This window comes from Hydractinia symbiolongicarpus, chromosome 14 (assembly GCF_029227915.1).
Source record: "Hydractinia symbiolongicarpus strain clone_291-10 chromosome 14, HSymV2.1, whole genome shotgun sequence".
Taxonomy (NCBI): Eukaryota; Metazoa; Cnidaria; class Hydrozoa; order Anthoathecata; family Hydractiniidae; genus Hydractinia; species Hydractinia symbiolongicarpus.
The window spans coordinates 10,675,856-10,690,745 of NC_079888.1; the positions used below are offsets into that span (position 1 = coordinate 10,675,856).

Genomic DNA, 14,890 nt, shown 5'->3' on the forward strand with positions numbered 1-14,890 from the left:
AAGGGTGATCAAATCGAAAACAAAGGTTCACATATCTTTAGCTCGAACCTCAAGGTAATAGTTAATAGTTTCTCGAACTTTCTTTTACCCTTCTTTGCGAGTTAGAGATGAAGAGAGTCTACCGTCTAAGTATAAAACCCCCAAAGCAAGTTTTTTATGTTTAAAATTTCATCTGTCCAGTTCGAGCTAATGCTGGCAACAAACCTATTTTAGCATGTGTATATTTAACTTCGTATCAGACATAACGCGCGTAGATGTAAACAAGCATGCTGTGCTCTAATCGTCTTAAGATTTAATATATAACGACATGTCTTGCACAAACCTTCTGTTTTGTCAATATTCATTCCAGAGTGAAATTTGAGGCGAATAAAAAAAGTCAATATTGACGTAGATTTTGTGCATTTCTGTACATGAAAACATGACATGCGCTACGATGAGAAAATTTTAAGAAAAATAACGTGGCTTAAAACAAGCAAGTAATGATAATAAACAAACAATTTTCTGTTCGTTCCATATGTTTTTGGCGTAAGCCAGGTGAAGTTATGTTTCCGAGAGCGTAACAAAAATTTCCCGCCAAATTTTGCAAGCAGAAACGACGTTGGGTCAATGTTTTAAACATAAGCAAATATTGGCTTACCGAATAGACATCCACACAAACAAACCAACGTATCTCATAAATAGCTCATGCAATATGGCAACACCAAACTTTTTCAGTAAAAAGAAAATAAGTTATCTTTTCTAACGTTTTTTCGCTCAACAATTTGATGCAGATTTCTTCTTAATTCCCTGTGAGAAATCAGAGCTGAATATATTTTCAATTACAATGAAATTATATTGTTAAAACTATAGCTGCCTTAATTGGTTAATTAAGGCTAGCTAATTGACACTCTCCGTCTGGTTGTTTATTTGCTCAATGCAAAGACCTTGTCAGAATAATTGCAAGTACTCTCTCATAAAAAGATGTAGAACAAAGAAAAGGAAAAAACAAAAAATTCTAAAACGAATAAAGAAAACACTAGAAAATGTGACTGAACGGTGAATACGTTAGTAGGAATGGAGGAGTGAGAAGATGGAAAACTCTAAAAAAAACAAAAAAAGTCGTATATAGCCAAAAAAGCACCATGCAAGGAGATATCGAGACAGTAATTTACCATGTAGCTAAAGATTCGTCGGGAAGAGCTTAATTTTTTCGGATAGCAAGTTTTCACGTGGTAGTAGAATTTGATAAAATTTTATATTACATCCACTTACATAGTTATCATCTACACTGGAGGACAAATATGGAGTGATTCTAATTTTTGTAATATCAAGGGATGATCGGTTTTTTTGTTGTCCCGTATGACGAATCTGAACTAAGCTTCAATGAGAGCTTTCCATCTGGTCTATCTATACATTTGCATAAAAAACGCTTTCACACTCCGAAGTAATTTATCCTTGCAATTCCAAAGATAAAAACTTTAAAATTTAAATACAGTTTGGCATAAATACTTTAAATGACTTTTAAATCAGTAATTCAATGTATATCAACATTTTTAAAAAAAATTTCAACCACTATCAGAACTCGCTTTCAAAGTATTAAATAAATTAAGTGCGACAGAAAACCAGGTGTATTTCAGTGTGGAGAGAAATCTTGCACAAACAGAAACGTCATGTGACGTCATAAAAACCTAATTAGGGCGGTGGAGGTAGCAAAAATGTTATCCTAATTTTCAAGTGAAAACCTCCATGGTTTTCACTTCAACGAATTGAGATTAAACACGAGAATAAAAAAAGCATCTTGCAAAAAATAACAAAAGATAGGACAGTTGAATCATTCGATATAAAATATTAATCATACATAACGTAAAAGGAAATAAGGGCTAAACAGGGGTATTATTCTATCAGCCAATTGATTCAAAGCATTTTTTATTTCGTTTATCCGCTCGAATGCTTAAATGCTACCAAATTGAGTCGGTTATTTATTTCACAGGAAACATATAGCCACGTGTGAGATTACAAGCACCTAAGCAATTACGTTATATCTTAAATCATATTTTTTATTATCCACGTGCGAAGCACGGGACATGGATAGATAGAGCAAGCGATATTCACAACTGCCAACTCCCCATAGAATTTCTTTCATTAAGCATGAGTGAAAACATGTAGGAAATAAAACCGCTTTAAGATTTTGATATTTTAATACATTTTAGTATCCTTGTGTTAGCTGCATAGACAAATGAATTTCTTTCAGAAGAAACTCGAGCGTGAAATGAAATATATTAAAAATTTATGCATAAGCTATAAGCTTCATCATCAATCTCATTGCAACACGCCTCAAAATAAAAAAAACAAGCTCTTGAAGGCAATGTTACTTAAGTTTTTTTTATTGACAAATGTTACTGACTTGTTGCTTGATGATTATAGGTTTCAAGACAACAAAGAAAATTCACCTGCTTGCATGCTCAGTTTGTTAGTGTTCCAATCGAAGTCAAACTTAAAATATCAATCACTGCTTATTTTTTGTAATCCCAGTTTTTTGCCCATTTAGCTATTTTTATTTGCCCACTTCAGGCTCGATTGCTGCTTTGTAGTTGTTTTATTTGTGAATGATTTCTTATGTCTTATGTGTTTGTTACCATTACTTCACCAGGATAGCCTCTTTAGTTCCTATTGGTACTCTCATTTATGATAGTCCTGTGCAAAAAGTTTTACTGTGCTTTTTGAAACTGCTCGAGCTTCATGTAAATTATAGAACGCTGTTTATAAAACAAAAGTGCGTGCATGTTATATCGATATTGCAAAATATATTCAACGTATTGGCGCATAGAAATTAATTGATAAGCCACATGGAAGCGTCCAACAAACTTGAATTTGCTAAGAGATTAAGCCAGAAGGAGACTGAACAAAAACAATAGGACGCTAAAGAAAAACAAACAACAATGAAAAGCCACGTGTAGTGCACAAAGCAAGGGACAGGCAAGACTGTTGCAGCCTATGCGTGAATGTGTTTTACGTGAAGTTCCAATAAAACACATTGTAGCTTACTGTTTTATCTTTCGGTGGCTCATGGAAAAATCCACAGATTCGCTCGTCCATTTTATACCACAATGTGTGCGTCTCGCTACTTGCGCATCTAAGCTACCATCTTGCAGGACAGACAGACGGACAGACGTATACGGGTATTATAATATAGATGATCCTTTTTACAAGAGTTCTGATAAGCCTACTGCCCACCAAATCAGCTGAGCAGGCCGTAGGAATTTTATTGTTTGTTTTTAAAAAATCTTCGGAAAATGTTATACAAGCTAAAACATTTTTTGAATCTAAAGTTGAATCATTTTTAGCATGTTTAACTAATATTATTTGTACACACGATGTTTATCAAAAATTGAGATAAGATAAAATCCGAAACGAATTTTTATTTGTAACTTTCGTTCAATCGGCCTTTTGTTACTTAAATATTGACCCAGAATTATTTTTTTGTAGTTGCGAATGTAAGTTTTGCAAACAATGACAAAAGCTCTCTGGTTTTAATTGATTGTAGTTTGTCGACCTCGGGTTGTTTGTTTAATCGAATTTATTTTTACCAAAATATGGTTTGTTTTTTAAAAATAAACATGGGGTCAGTTTGTTATACATTGTAGATTGACAGCATCTGGCCTAAGTCAAAATAAATCAAATGCGTTTTCGTATGCTATTTCTTAGTTTGAAAATAAACTTATTATAAAACGAATTGAATACAGTGCAAATAAACTTGACTGACTATGTAAACTATAAAATTTACTCAACATTTATTCTTTCTTTCGATTTCAAAGGAAAAAAATACAAAATAAAATAGTTTTATGAAAAATTTATTTTCATCCCTGACAATATACTTTTTTTATAATGATATTGATCGGGCAACCTGAGATGTTTTGTCTTATTTTATTTTTACTTGGTAGTAATTTTTCCTTTTGTCGCGCCCTTTTCAAGTAAAATGAAATGAGAATGCACACAAAGTGAAATGAGATAAAAATGTACATAAAATTAACAAACCTAGGTGCATATAATTCCTCTTTAAGTCATAAACATTAATTACCAATATATGACGAAGTAGCCTATAAAAATACTATTTTATTATAGGAAGACTTCTTCAGTGTCTTATTGTACGACAATCAATGAGGTTCCTGCGAAGGGGGCCTAGTGCTTTTAAAGTTTCCATTTGAGTTAAGGAAGCGGTGCAAGCACGACAACCGCTCAACTAGACAACCGTCTAAGATACCAATCCAATTCTTAAGCTGAACGTTAAGCAGAAAGGATTGATTCACACTGTCTTAGCTAAGGTTTGAACCTAAGACCTTCCGCACTGAAGGCGAACGCTCTACCACAAAGTGGTCATAAAAGAAGAAACATACAAAAAAGGTTAGAATCATTTATCTAGTTGCTGTCTTCCAGACCTGAAGTTTTGGTGAGGAATAAAACCCTTTTAACACAAAAAGCCGCATGCAATAAGAAATAATGTTTTTATGTTTATAAAAGGACAACAAACCATAATATTTACAGGAAATAATAGAGAAATGTTTTTAATAAACATCTACACCACATTATGTCAAAACACACGCTAGTTAAAGTTTTACGCTGCCGTCCAAAAACAAGCGAAAAAAATGTTTAAGCTTTTTTTAAGCACTAACACCAATAAGAAACAACTTTTGAATATTAGACCTTTTAAAAATACGAAGGTTTAAGTCTAAAAGCCTGTTTGTTTAAAGATCACTTTCAAGTGACATAAAACTGTCATGAAGATAATTAACACTGCTCAATGACAGACTGCAAATGAAACACTTCAAAAATGCCTAATAGGAAACGTCTTAAAAACGAGAAAAATAAAAACAAACAAAAAAACATACTAGACAGTTTTAGATACAGTAGTTAAGGAAGACAGAGTTCTTATTACAACACCGATTTTTGCAATGACATGTGAAAAGGAAAGAACATGTTTCCAGTATTTTATTCGATTGAAACAGCGATGCAATAAGGGCCTTAAAGGCGACTGGAGCTGTTAAAAAGATTGAAAAGATTTGTTAGACGTACACCGTATAGCACAGCAAGTTAGAACGTTTCGCAAAATGTGTGAAAATTATATTGTTGTGTTGTTTGAAAAGACATTACTCGAAACCATACACGCGTCAGAAGGTATTAAGTTGAGAGCAGAACACACTTAACCTTTTAAAAGCCAAACATAATACACACAAACAAGGAAACAGACAAGCAAACAGGCTTACCACATGAAATCCCTCTCACATGCAACAACTTTCTTTTTCACACTAAATTTTTAGCCTTGTATACTATAGAGTTTTGGAGAGAAGTCTTTTTTCAAATATTTTTTGTTCAGAAATATTCATTTAGTATCATTTGCTCTTTTCGATGTTGTTTCTTATAATAAATACGCATTGTTTAAATACATATTTATTTAAGTACCCTTGCCGAAAGAATTAGATTCTGTTGATAAGCAAATACACTATTTGTGACAAACACAGAATCTGTGTACTTTTTCTTGTTGTCCGCAGAAAAATAAAAACAATAGACGTCCTATATATAATGACGCCAAAATTGTGCCCTTTTAAAGAAGCATAAATACTTAGTTAAACCTTTTTGTTTTATTTACGCATGTGTGTCCACATTTTGAAAGTGGGTAGCATTAGGTATGCAATAACAACTTAATAGATATTCAGACGTATAGCACATGTTGGAAAGTTTGATTATCTCAACTGGGTGGTAAATGAGGGGGATTATGGGTAAATAATGAATCAAATTCATTGCGAAATATTGGGTGTTTATTCTTAACATTTTTTCGTATACGTAATACGTCTACGCGTTATAAATGCTATGACATGTCTACTCACAGTTAGTCTACCATTTGTAAAAGAATAATAACGATGTCTGGCATGTCACTTTACAGAAAGTAGACTACTGGACAAAAACTAGCGTCAGCGTCATAGTTTGACCAGAGTATGCCTTTAATATCTTTAGCTAAACAAAAAAAATTACTCACACGTTAATATATTCTCGATTAGCATGCAGAGACGACTTTTATTAGAAGCATCATATATTGCAAGACGAAAATGCTGCCTGCTGTTCTGCAATTTAATCAATAGCGAAAGTAATTCTGCTCGTTCTTATGAAAACGACTAATTTTTTTTATAAAAGCGTCTGGATGCTCTTAACTTAAGCTATTTATTGTGATCAATTAATACATTAAAATATTTTGTTTATATTTATCCGCAATAAAACTGCAGTGTAACCATTTTACGCAGAGAAAAAAGACGGGAATTATTATATGAGACTAGTCATTCGTCCGTGAAAAATTGCGCGTGCTCGTCCGTCATTAACTTTCACAGGGATTATTAAATAACTTTATTTATTTCTTTTGGGTGTTTTGCAACGACTTGTCAATAGCGGTCTAAAGAATGTTAGTAGAGATCCGTCTTTTAAACATATGTTATTAGCACTCAAAATGAATCGTCTCACTTCACTAAGATGACGCGACATTGCGAATACGAAATCAAAACATACATGGCCGCAAACCGTTATTTACGTTAAAAGAATTTCTATTTTGTTTCTCATCAAATATGCAACTGTTTGTTTTGTGGGAAGTTCGTCTGATATCATTTCAAGCACATAAAGACGTTTGGTTATTACAAAAATAAGAACGAAATGCTTCTTGTTTTGAAAAGAGTTGTTTTGGCCCCGGGAAATATAATTTAAACAGCTATTATTAAGGACTAGTCGATAAAGCCCGTGGAAAAATCCACTGAGGCAGGATAAAATTGAAAAATAAGCGTCATATGAATTTTGATGACGTCAGCAACCCATCTGCAAAAAACCTTGTTTTTACGTTGCCTCTATTGTGCGGAGTTTAAAGCGCTGATCAAGAAAATGTATGTAATCACGTGCTTTTGATAAATGATTAATAAGATATAAAGGTTTAAAAAATTTGCTGACGTCAGCACTGACCCGTCTAGACCCCTCAAATTTTTTTTTTAGAAATTAGTATACCTGTTGCCTTTGTCGTATAGATCTTGAAACGCTGATCAAGAAAATGTATAGGATCGTGTACTTTTGACAAACGGTTGCAGAGATATTAGGGTTTGAAGGTTGTTTGATGACGTCATCAACCCGTGCATTCCGAAACGAATTCTGGGACATAGGTTTGGAAAAATCACCCAAATTGGTCCTAGGTGGTCCCTAGTTACCCACGCGGTAAAAAATTATTGACGTCACCACCTCGTTTCCAAGTTATTTGGCCTCGAAATTTTAAGTACACTGTAATGGTTTCATTAATTTAAAATAGGATATTGACGTTAAAGTAGTGTTATTGACGTCGCACCGTAATGTCAGAACTTTTAGCATATTAGACATGCATTTTTCGGCAACATCAAAGGAAAATGAACACATCCACTTTGCTGGTCACAGACACACAGACAGACACACTTAGCGTATTATTATATAGACTAGTCGATAAGGCCCGTGGAAAAATCCACTTAGGCAGGATAACAGAGAAAAATAACCGTCATTTAAATTTTGATGGCGTCAGCAGAGACATGTCAGAACACAAAACTTTTTTTTCAGAAATGTGTATGCCTGTTGCCTTCATCGTATAGATCTTGAAACGCTGATCAAGAAAATGTATAGGATCGTGTATTTTTGACAAACGGTTGCAGAGATATTTGGGTTTGAAGGTTTTTTGATGACGTCATCAACCCGTCCATTCCCGAAACGGATTCAGAGACCCAGGTTTGGGAAACTTACCCAAATTGGTCAAAGTCCCTAGTTACCTACGCAGGAGATGACGTCAGTTATTTCCACCCGTTTCCAAGTTATTTAGACTTAAATTTAAAAGTGCAATGCAATGGCTTCACTAATCTTAATATACTTTCCTTTGACGTCAATATTGCTTTAACGTCAAAGTTTGGTAATTTACAGAACAAATTTATAGACGATGTTTTATAGACTTTATCAAAGAAATTTTATCCACTTTGCAAAAGTCACAGACAGAAGCTCCGTATTATTATAGGAGATTGATTAGAACAATATTCATGAAGATTCGTATCGCAAAGTTAAAACAATTTTTTTTTGAAATTGGCAATTATTGACCAGCATTGAAAAGTGCTATTATTACTAGAATGCTACCATGTTTCCAATTCTTTCACATTCTTAACCAGACTAATGATAATCGTCTCTTTGTTTTGCTTCTATGTAAATGTCATAGTTTGAGTGGTGAGATATTGAAATTGCGCAGAAAATACTACTGAATTTGTTAAAATCCCTGTTTTAACTCTTTTAAGCTTCTCATTCGCTTCCAGCTATACCTAAAGCACATTTTCGTGATTGAGAATACGTGTTTTTCTAAATTCTTTCTTCCCAAGAAAGTTATTATTTCATAAAAGGAATACACAAGTTTCGCTACGTCGCCTCGCGGAATAGAATAAATAGAGCGTTCTAGAATATAAAAAATTTACGAAATCTCGAGATATAGCTTTTCCAAAATGGTAACCAAGACCTCTTGCCCCGTGGCAGGTAACGAAATGGTTAACAAGATAAAAGCAAAAAAACCAATAACGAAGATTGAGTAGGAAAGTGCTGCTTTTTTGTGGGATACCGCTTAGGTATTTTCCTTTTTCTTTCTCGAAGTACTGCGATTTTTTTTGCTAGATGATGAAGCCGTTTCAAAGGTAAAAAATTAATCTAGCATGAACATAACCATTCGCTATTTTTTAACTTAGTTAAATGCACGTTCTTTAAGAAACAATTTAAACCTATATACTAGTAACAAATCTAATTTAAATATTGCCACTACTGAAAAAGGGCTTGCCCTATATTTTATTAGGGAAAAAAGAGTTTGAGTTTCATGTTACAGAGCCACTTTCCTGCACTTTTTAAAAAGATGTTTGTGCCAGGTGTAACATGATACTATTGCTGGCACGAAACAAATTCATTTGTTTCAAGTTTTGTCACTTGAGTTTTACGTCATTAAAATACTTGATAAATCTTATTTATGCAGTTAAGGTAATTTTTGTTAATCACCTGTGGCATAAATTTTTTGGTGATGTGTTTTTCTATTCGATGCAGTTTGAAAGGCGGCTCAGAACAAGGTTTTTTTATTGCTCTTTTATTGCCAGTTTCCCCCCACTTTTGCTCGTCAAAAAGGAAGAGCAAGTAACCTGAATAAACTTTTACTCTAAATTTATCTTCTGTTCGACTGTTATATTTTACTTCAGAAATATATTTTACTTGAAACGGAAGATAACGAATAAGTAGCAACATTTTCTTTATTTAGAAAAGCAAGAGCCTTCATGTTAATAACAATGCTAGGTATGTTTCATTAAACCATCTAGAAAACTACTCATGATGCTGTTGGCTTCATAAAGGTGCGTGGAAAGATATCTTATTCGCTTTTAAGTAAGGCGAGATCAAGTATTCATTCAAATTGACGTCAAAGTAGAAGGATATTGGAAATGTTTAGGCTAACAAGTTATTCGGGAAAGATTTATACAGATGCCCTGCTTGAAGTTGTATCGCATCACTTTTTCACAAGTGGTATTTTGCAACTTTATGTAAGTCGAGACTTAAAAATAAATAAATAAATAAATAAATCATTTGTTTAAGAAATACGTGAGGAAGGGATGATTTATCTAAAATTGACTAAGCCATATTTGAATGCTTCCAAGTCTTTTCTTCAACATTTGCCAGGTTTATGGCGGAACTCATGCTTAGAGGAGAATTGGTGATTTCCTCGGCGCGTGCGTAATGCAATCCAAAGTCTATCAGAAAACGCGCAAACTGGGGCTCGAACCCACGACCCTGAGATTAAGAGTCTAATCCTCTATTGAATGAGCTAGCCGGGCTGATTCGTTATTAGGTGCCGCCATTAAAGCCGTCTTGGTCTTACGCAACAATTGAACACACATAAGATTACTAAAAATTGGTCCACTCCCGTACTCCTAGTGTTTGGGCTGGTAAAAGGTTACGTGAGTCGAAACAGGTTCAGCAATGTTAGCTTTCCATAACGTAGACGTGGTACAGAAACAGACGAGGCGGCCGAGTGGTTAAGGCGATGGCTGCTAATACATAGGGCTCTGCCCGCGTGAGTTCGAATCCCATTTTCGTCGCACATTCGGTTCTATGGTGTACTGGTTAGCACTCTGGAATTTGAATCCAGCGATCCGTGTTCAAATCTCGTTAGAACCTGGCCTTCTTTTTGAATTCTGATTTAATCGTTTGTGTAAAAAATACGTGAGGGAAAGGCTGAATTATTTAAAATTGACTAAGCCATATTTGAACAAATACTATTTCGGGATTTAATCCGTTTTCCAAGTTCTATGCTATTAAGACCATTGTCTTAGGTAATCTTTTTGCAACAACATGAAACAAACAGTTATTCTTATATTTTCTAACACACTTAAACATCAACTTATAGGCAAGAACTTCTTAACACGGATTTAGCAAATGGCTGAAGCACAGACAGCTTAACGTCAGATTGTCTGTTTTACCCTCGCTAAACTAAATATCACTTTTACCACCATGGCTAGCGGATGACAAAAACACTAACAATATTTACACGGTTACATTTTTGATCTTGATTAATCTAATGTGCGGTTTACAAATCTCCCCAAATTAGGTCGCTGGGATTTTCAATTTTTATTTAAGACGGTTCCTGGCTTAATTAGACAGACACTGAATTTCATTAATCGCCAGGTAGTTAGGGGCTTAATAATGTTACCGACAATCGCATCTCCTCTAACATGAGAGTAGGACTGGAATGTCACAATGTTCAAAACACTGTATTATCATCTTCAAGCAGTTAAACTAAGTGCGGGGAGTATCATGATGATATAGATAAAGATTTAAACTCTACTTGAAACATGCACTACATGCAAATGTTTTAGACTTATACCTCTCATAAACATAGAACATAAACATTTATATGTCGTTCTGTGTTGATGATGGGTTCTTAAACATCTCATCTCTGATGTTACTGAAAAAAAACTCCGTCCTTTTTGTGTTGAACCACAACTTATTTTAAAGTGCCAGACTTAGCGCCCCAGCTCTTCACGTATTTGCGACTTATTAAACTTGCCGTCTTGAGGTAGGAAGGGGACGAAAGGGATTCCATGGACACTGATTCTTGTACTCGATTACAACAACTATTTAACTTTCTTATGTACGATTTTTTAAAGGGTCTTAATGAAATTTTCTTTTGCTAAAATGGGCGCTTACTAATATGGATTTCTAGTGGTTGCTACGGGTTAAGGTAGATGTCGTTATTTGGTAAACACTTTGTTTAGTAATCACCCAAATGTTATTAGCTTGATTTGAGTCCATAATAATGGGGGATAATGGAATTTTTTACTACCGCTATGTAAATGTTAGAACAAGAAACATCCACCAAATTTTCGGTCGTCTACAACATGGAAATTAGAGGAGCACTTTTTTAAAACACTTTCTGTCTAAAGTAATAACATTAAAAATATTATCTCCTCAATTGAATATTTAGTTAAAATTTTATATATATGCCGAATCCTATATCTAAAAAAAGCTGACTTTTGAGGAGCAACCACAGCAAAAACTAGCTCTAGTTGCCCATTATGACTTTTACGAATTTTTTTTTTCTTGATTACCTTAGGTGCTCCTTACAATCCGTTTAATTAAGCTTTTGTATCTTTCATCAAAATCAGATTTAAAAGTGTGCGCAAAATAATTCTTTCGAAGCAGGATTCGCCTCACTAACTTCGTTGGTAGCCGTTATGACTTTTTAGTACGCTTTTATTTAGTTAGGTAACTTTCTTTTTATTTTCTTACCCAGTCATTTTTTCTTAAACCTGGTGAATAAAACCAGACTTTATTTACAGCCTATACGTCCTTTTACCCAACACGACAACAAAAAGTATTTTAATCAGCGGGTTCTTATAGTAGTTATCATTATCATTATTAAACAATATTTTAAAAGGTGCATTGCATCAATAAATAAAATGCTATTTTTTATACAAGGCCTGTGAAGTAAAATTGTTTTTTGCCGAATAGGTCGTTAGGTTAATTAACTAACTGATTCATTAATTTATTAATTTCTTGATTTTTTTATTATTTTTTTATTATTTACTTTTCCATCCTCATGACAATGAAAAGAAAAAAAAGGAAATTCTAAAATTCAATTCTTTTCCTTACTTTTAAAGCAGCATATGCCATCTTATTACTATCAGGTTTGAATAACAAAGACAAGGTCTACTAATTAAGAAAGTAATAAATTAGCTTAGGTAGTAATATCCCACGCAATACAAACATATTTTTTTTTCTTTTATCCAAATTTTTATTTTCGTCTTTAATTCGATTCTCTATTAACATGACGTTCATACGTTACTACGGGATACAATCAATAAAATGACGATCTCTGGTTACACTAACTTCATAAATATTTCAAGCAATTAAACGATAAATGTTGTTCTTAAGTGTACCCACCAACTCGATTTGAAGGTTTCGTAATTCGAGTTGTTTTGATAGGATAAATTAGGCTTAGCCTGGATTAGTATTTACTTTGCATATTTCTCCTTTTAAATGTATTTTGGTCTAATATTTTATATCGGCATTATTCACTATCGGCATTTTTTTTAAAAATAAAACGTATATATATTACACAAATATTCAACGTGAAGGAAGACCTACAAACAACAAAAAAATGTTTTGTTTGCTTGACATATATTTGACGTTCTCAATCAGGAACAGAACAGTGATTTCATGTCTTACTGATAATTTTCAAAACCAACAAACTTCACAAAAGCATGTTTAAAAAAAATAGGAGAAAGTTTGTTTTTTAACCTTTTAAAGAAATAGTTGTTTTTTCAACAGTTTTCATTAATATCTACTATTTAATTTTTCACACCACACAAAAAAACATTTTCCCTATATATTAGTTACATATAAATACCAGATATTTTTTTTAATTTTTTACTACGCATTATGATAACAATTCATAGTTTAAGCCTGAAATATTAGTATTTTGCGAGCGTGACAAACGTGTATAAGTGGAGCTATGCTAACTATTCACTACCATATGCTTTTCGCATTGCAGATGTCAAATACACCGAAATCATCGGTACTGTTAACAATCGAGAATTGAACCAAATCTTTTCTTTCGTCACGATACTGAACCCAGACATTCTTTAAGTTTATTTCCATATTACCTTTTATCTGAAGCTTAACTATGCTTTTCTATTTACGTTTCAGATTGTTGAAAATTTTTAAAGCATCAACAGGTGTGTATTCATTGTAGGCATATTGACAGGCGCACTTAGCTTGCAATTAAAACGTTCACAGTTTTAACCTGGAAATCTTAGGTAGATAGTATTGCCAGACATAAAACAGCTGTCGGATTGTTCTGTGTCGTCAACTAGCAACAGCACTGTTCTGTCAAATGCAAGCGAATTTAGGTAGTCAATAAAGGGTACAGTTTGCTATTTGAAGAAAGGAGAAAGAAGCAGCGCAAATGAATTTAGCATTATTGTGTTTTATTTATATGATAAAAGTTAAATGTTCGACGTGAATGTCAAACATTACATTTCTAACGTGTAGCTGTTTAACTCGTTTAAATTTTTCTGAAATTCCAATTGATGAGACGGAATTGGCATTTCCATTTGGGTCAATTTGCTTTAAATTTTAGTGTTGAAACAGTACAAAAACATTGCAAAATAAAAGCCTATAAAAGAATTATAAATAAAGCTACCTTTTTTATTGAAAACTTTGTTCTTCTTCTTGAGTATTTTACCAATAATTACCATTACAGTTTATAGTTGCTTTTTATATTTTTTCTCTCTCTAAACAACAAAATTAGGACAGTAAAAAGATGACTTTTTGATTAAGACTTTCTCCCCTAAAATCGTTTATATAAAGTTGCCATATTTGAGCATGTGATCTGCATATAAATACAAATGCCACAAGATCTCAAGGCTCAATAATGTATTCTTCATATAAAAATCCATTTGAAATTCAACTTTTTATTAAATTTCAAATTCTCAAGTTTATCCATGGTCAATACTATTTGATAGAAGAAAAATGATCAAAATGAACGTATATATTACAGAATAATCATTTTTTTTTAATCTCAATTGCTTCTATTATTCGGCAAAGTCATAATAAAAGACAAATAAGTTCTTTTCTTTGTAAAAAAAACTGTCGTATGTATATATACATATATATTTTTTTCTTTATGGGATCATGTCTTTTTATTGAAATAAAATAGACAACAATTACGATTAAGTCTTGACATGACAGAAATATCTTCAACGCCTTAAGACAAATTAATCTGTATCAAAGATAATAAAATCTATAGTTCTTTTTAATCTTATAGCCTCAGATGAATTTTGATTTTATTTCTTTATTGTGCTGAAAAACCTTTTTGGACGAACACAATTTCTGTGAAAAATACTAATATTTTTGTATTGATGGACAAAATATGTTTCTTAATCTATTTGCTATTTCTTAATCTAATTTGGATCACATGGCTTAGCGCACTTATTTTTCAATTTCAACACAGGTAAACTGACTTAAATTTAAATTAAAAAGGAATTTTCAAACGTAAAAATAACATAAAAGGGTGTTTCCTGTGACCAAAAAATAGAGTGACTTCATTGGCTAAAATGTAATAGTCAGAAAGGTAACAAATAAACAAATAAACAAATAAACAAATAAACAAATAAACAAATAAACAAATAAACAAATAAACAAATAAACAAATAAACAAATAAACAAATAAACAAATAAACAAATAAACAAATAAACAAATAAACAAATAAACAAATAAACAAATAAACAAATAAACAAATAAACAAATAAACAAATAAACAAATAAACAAATAAACAAATAAACAAATAAACAAATAAA

General features: G+C 32.6%; 1 protein-coding gene and 1 long non-coding RNA gene across 6 annotated transcripts in view; one reads left to right on the forward strand and one right to left on the reverse strand.

The window, feature by feature from the left end:
• LOC130625876 (contactin-3-like) overlaps positions 1 to 13,881 on the reverse strand; it is a 33,027-nt gene extending 19,146 nt beyond the window's left edge. For 3 of the 5 annotated variants that reach the window (XM_057440994.1, XM_057440993.1, XM_057440989.1), the window contains exon 1: positions 5,241 to 5,400. The gene's annotated coding sequence lies outside the window, so the exon portion shown is untranslated. Of the gene's footprint in view, positions 1 to 637; positions 2,368 to 5,240; positions 5,401 to 13,732 lie in introns of those variants that run through there. The other 2 variants (XM_057440990.1, XM_057440992.1) reach the window with 2 other exon arrangements.
• The window catches only part of LOC130625877 (uncharacterized), a 43,622-nt gene that overhangs the window by 5,143 nt on the left and 23,589 nt on the right, over positions 1 to 14,890 (forward strand). The gene's annotated exons all lie outside the window — the stretch shown is intronic.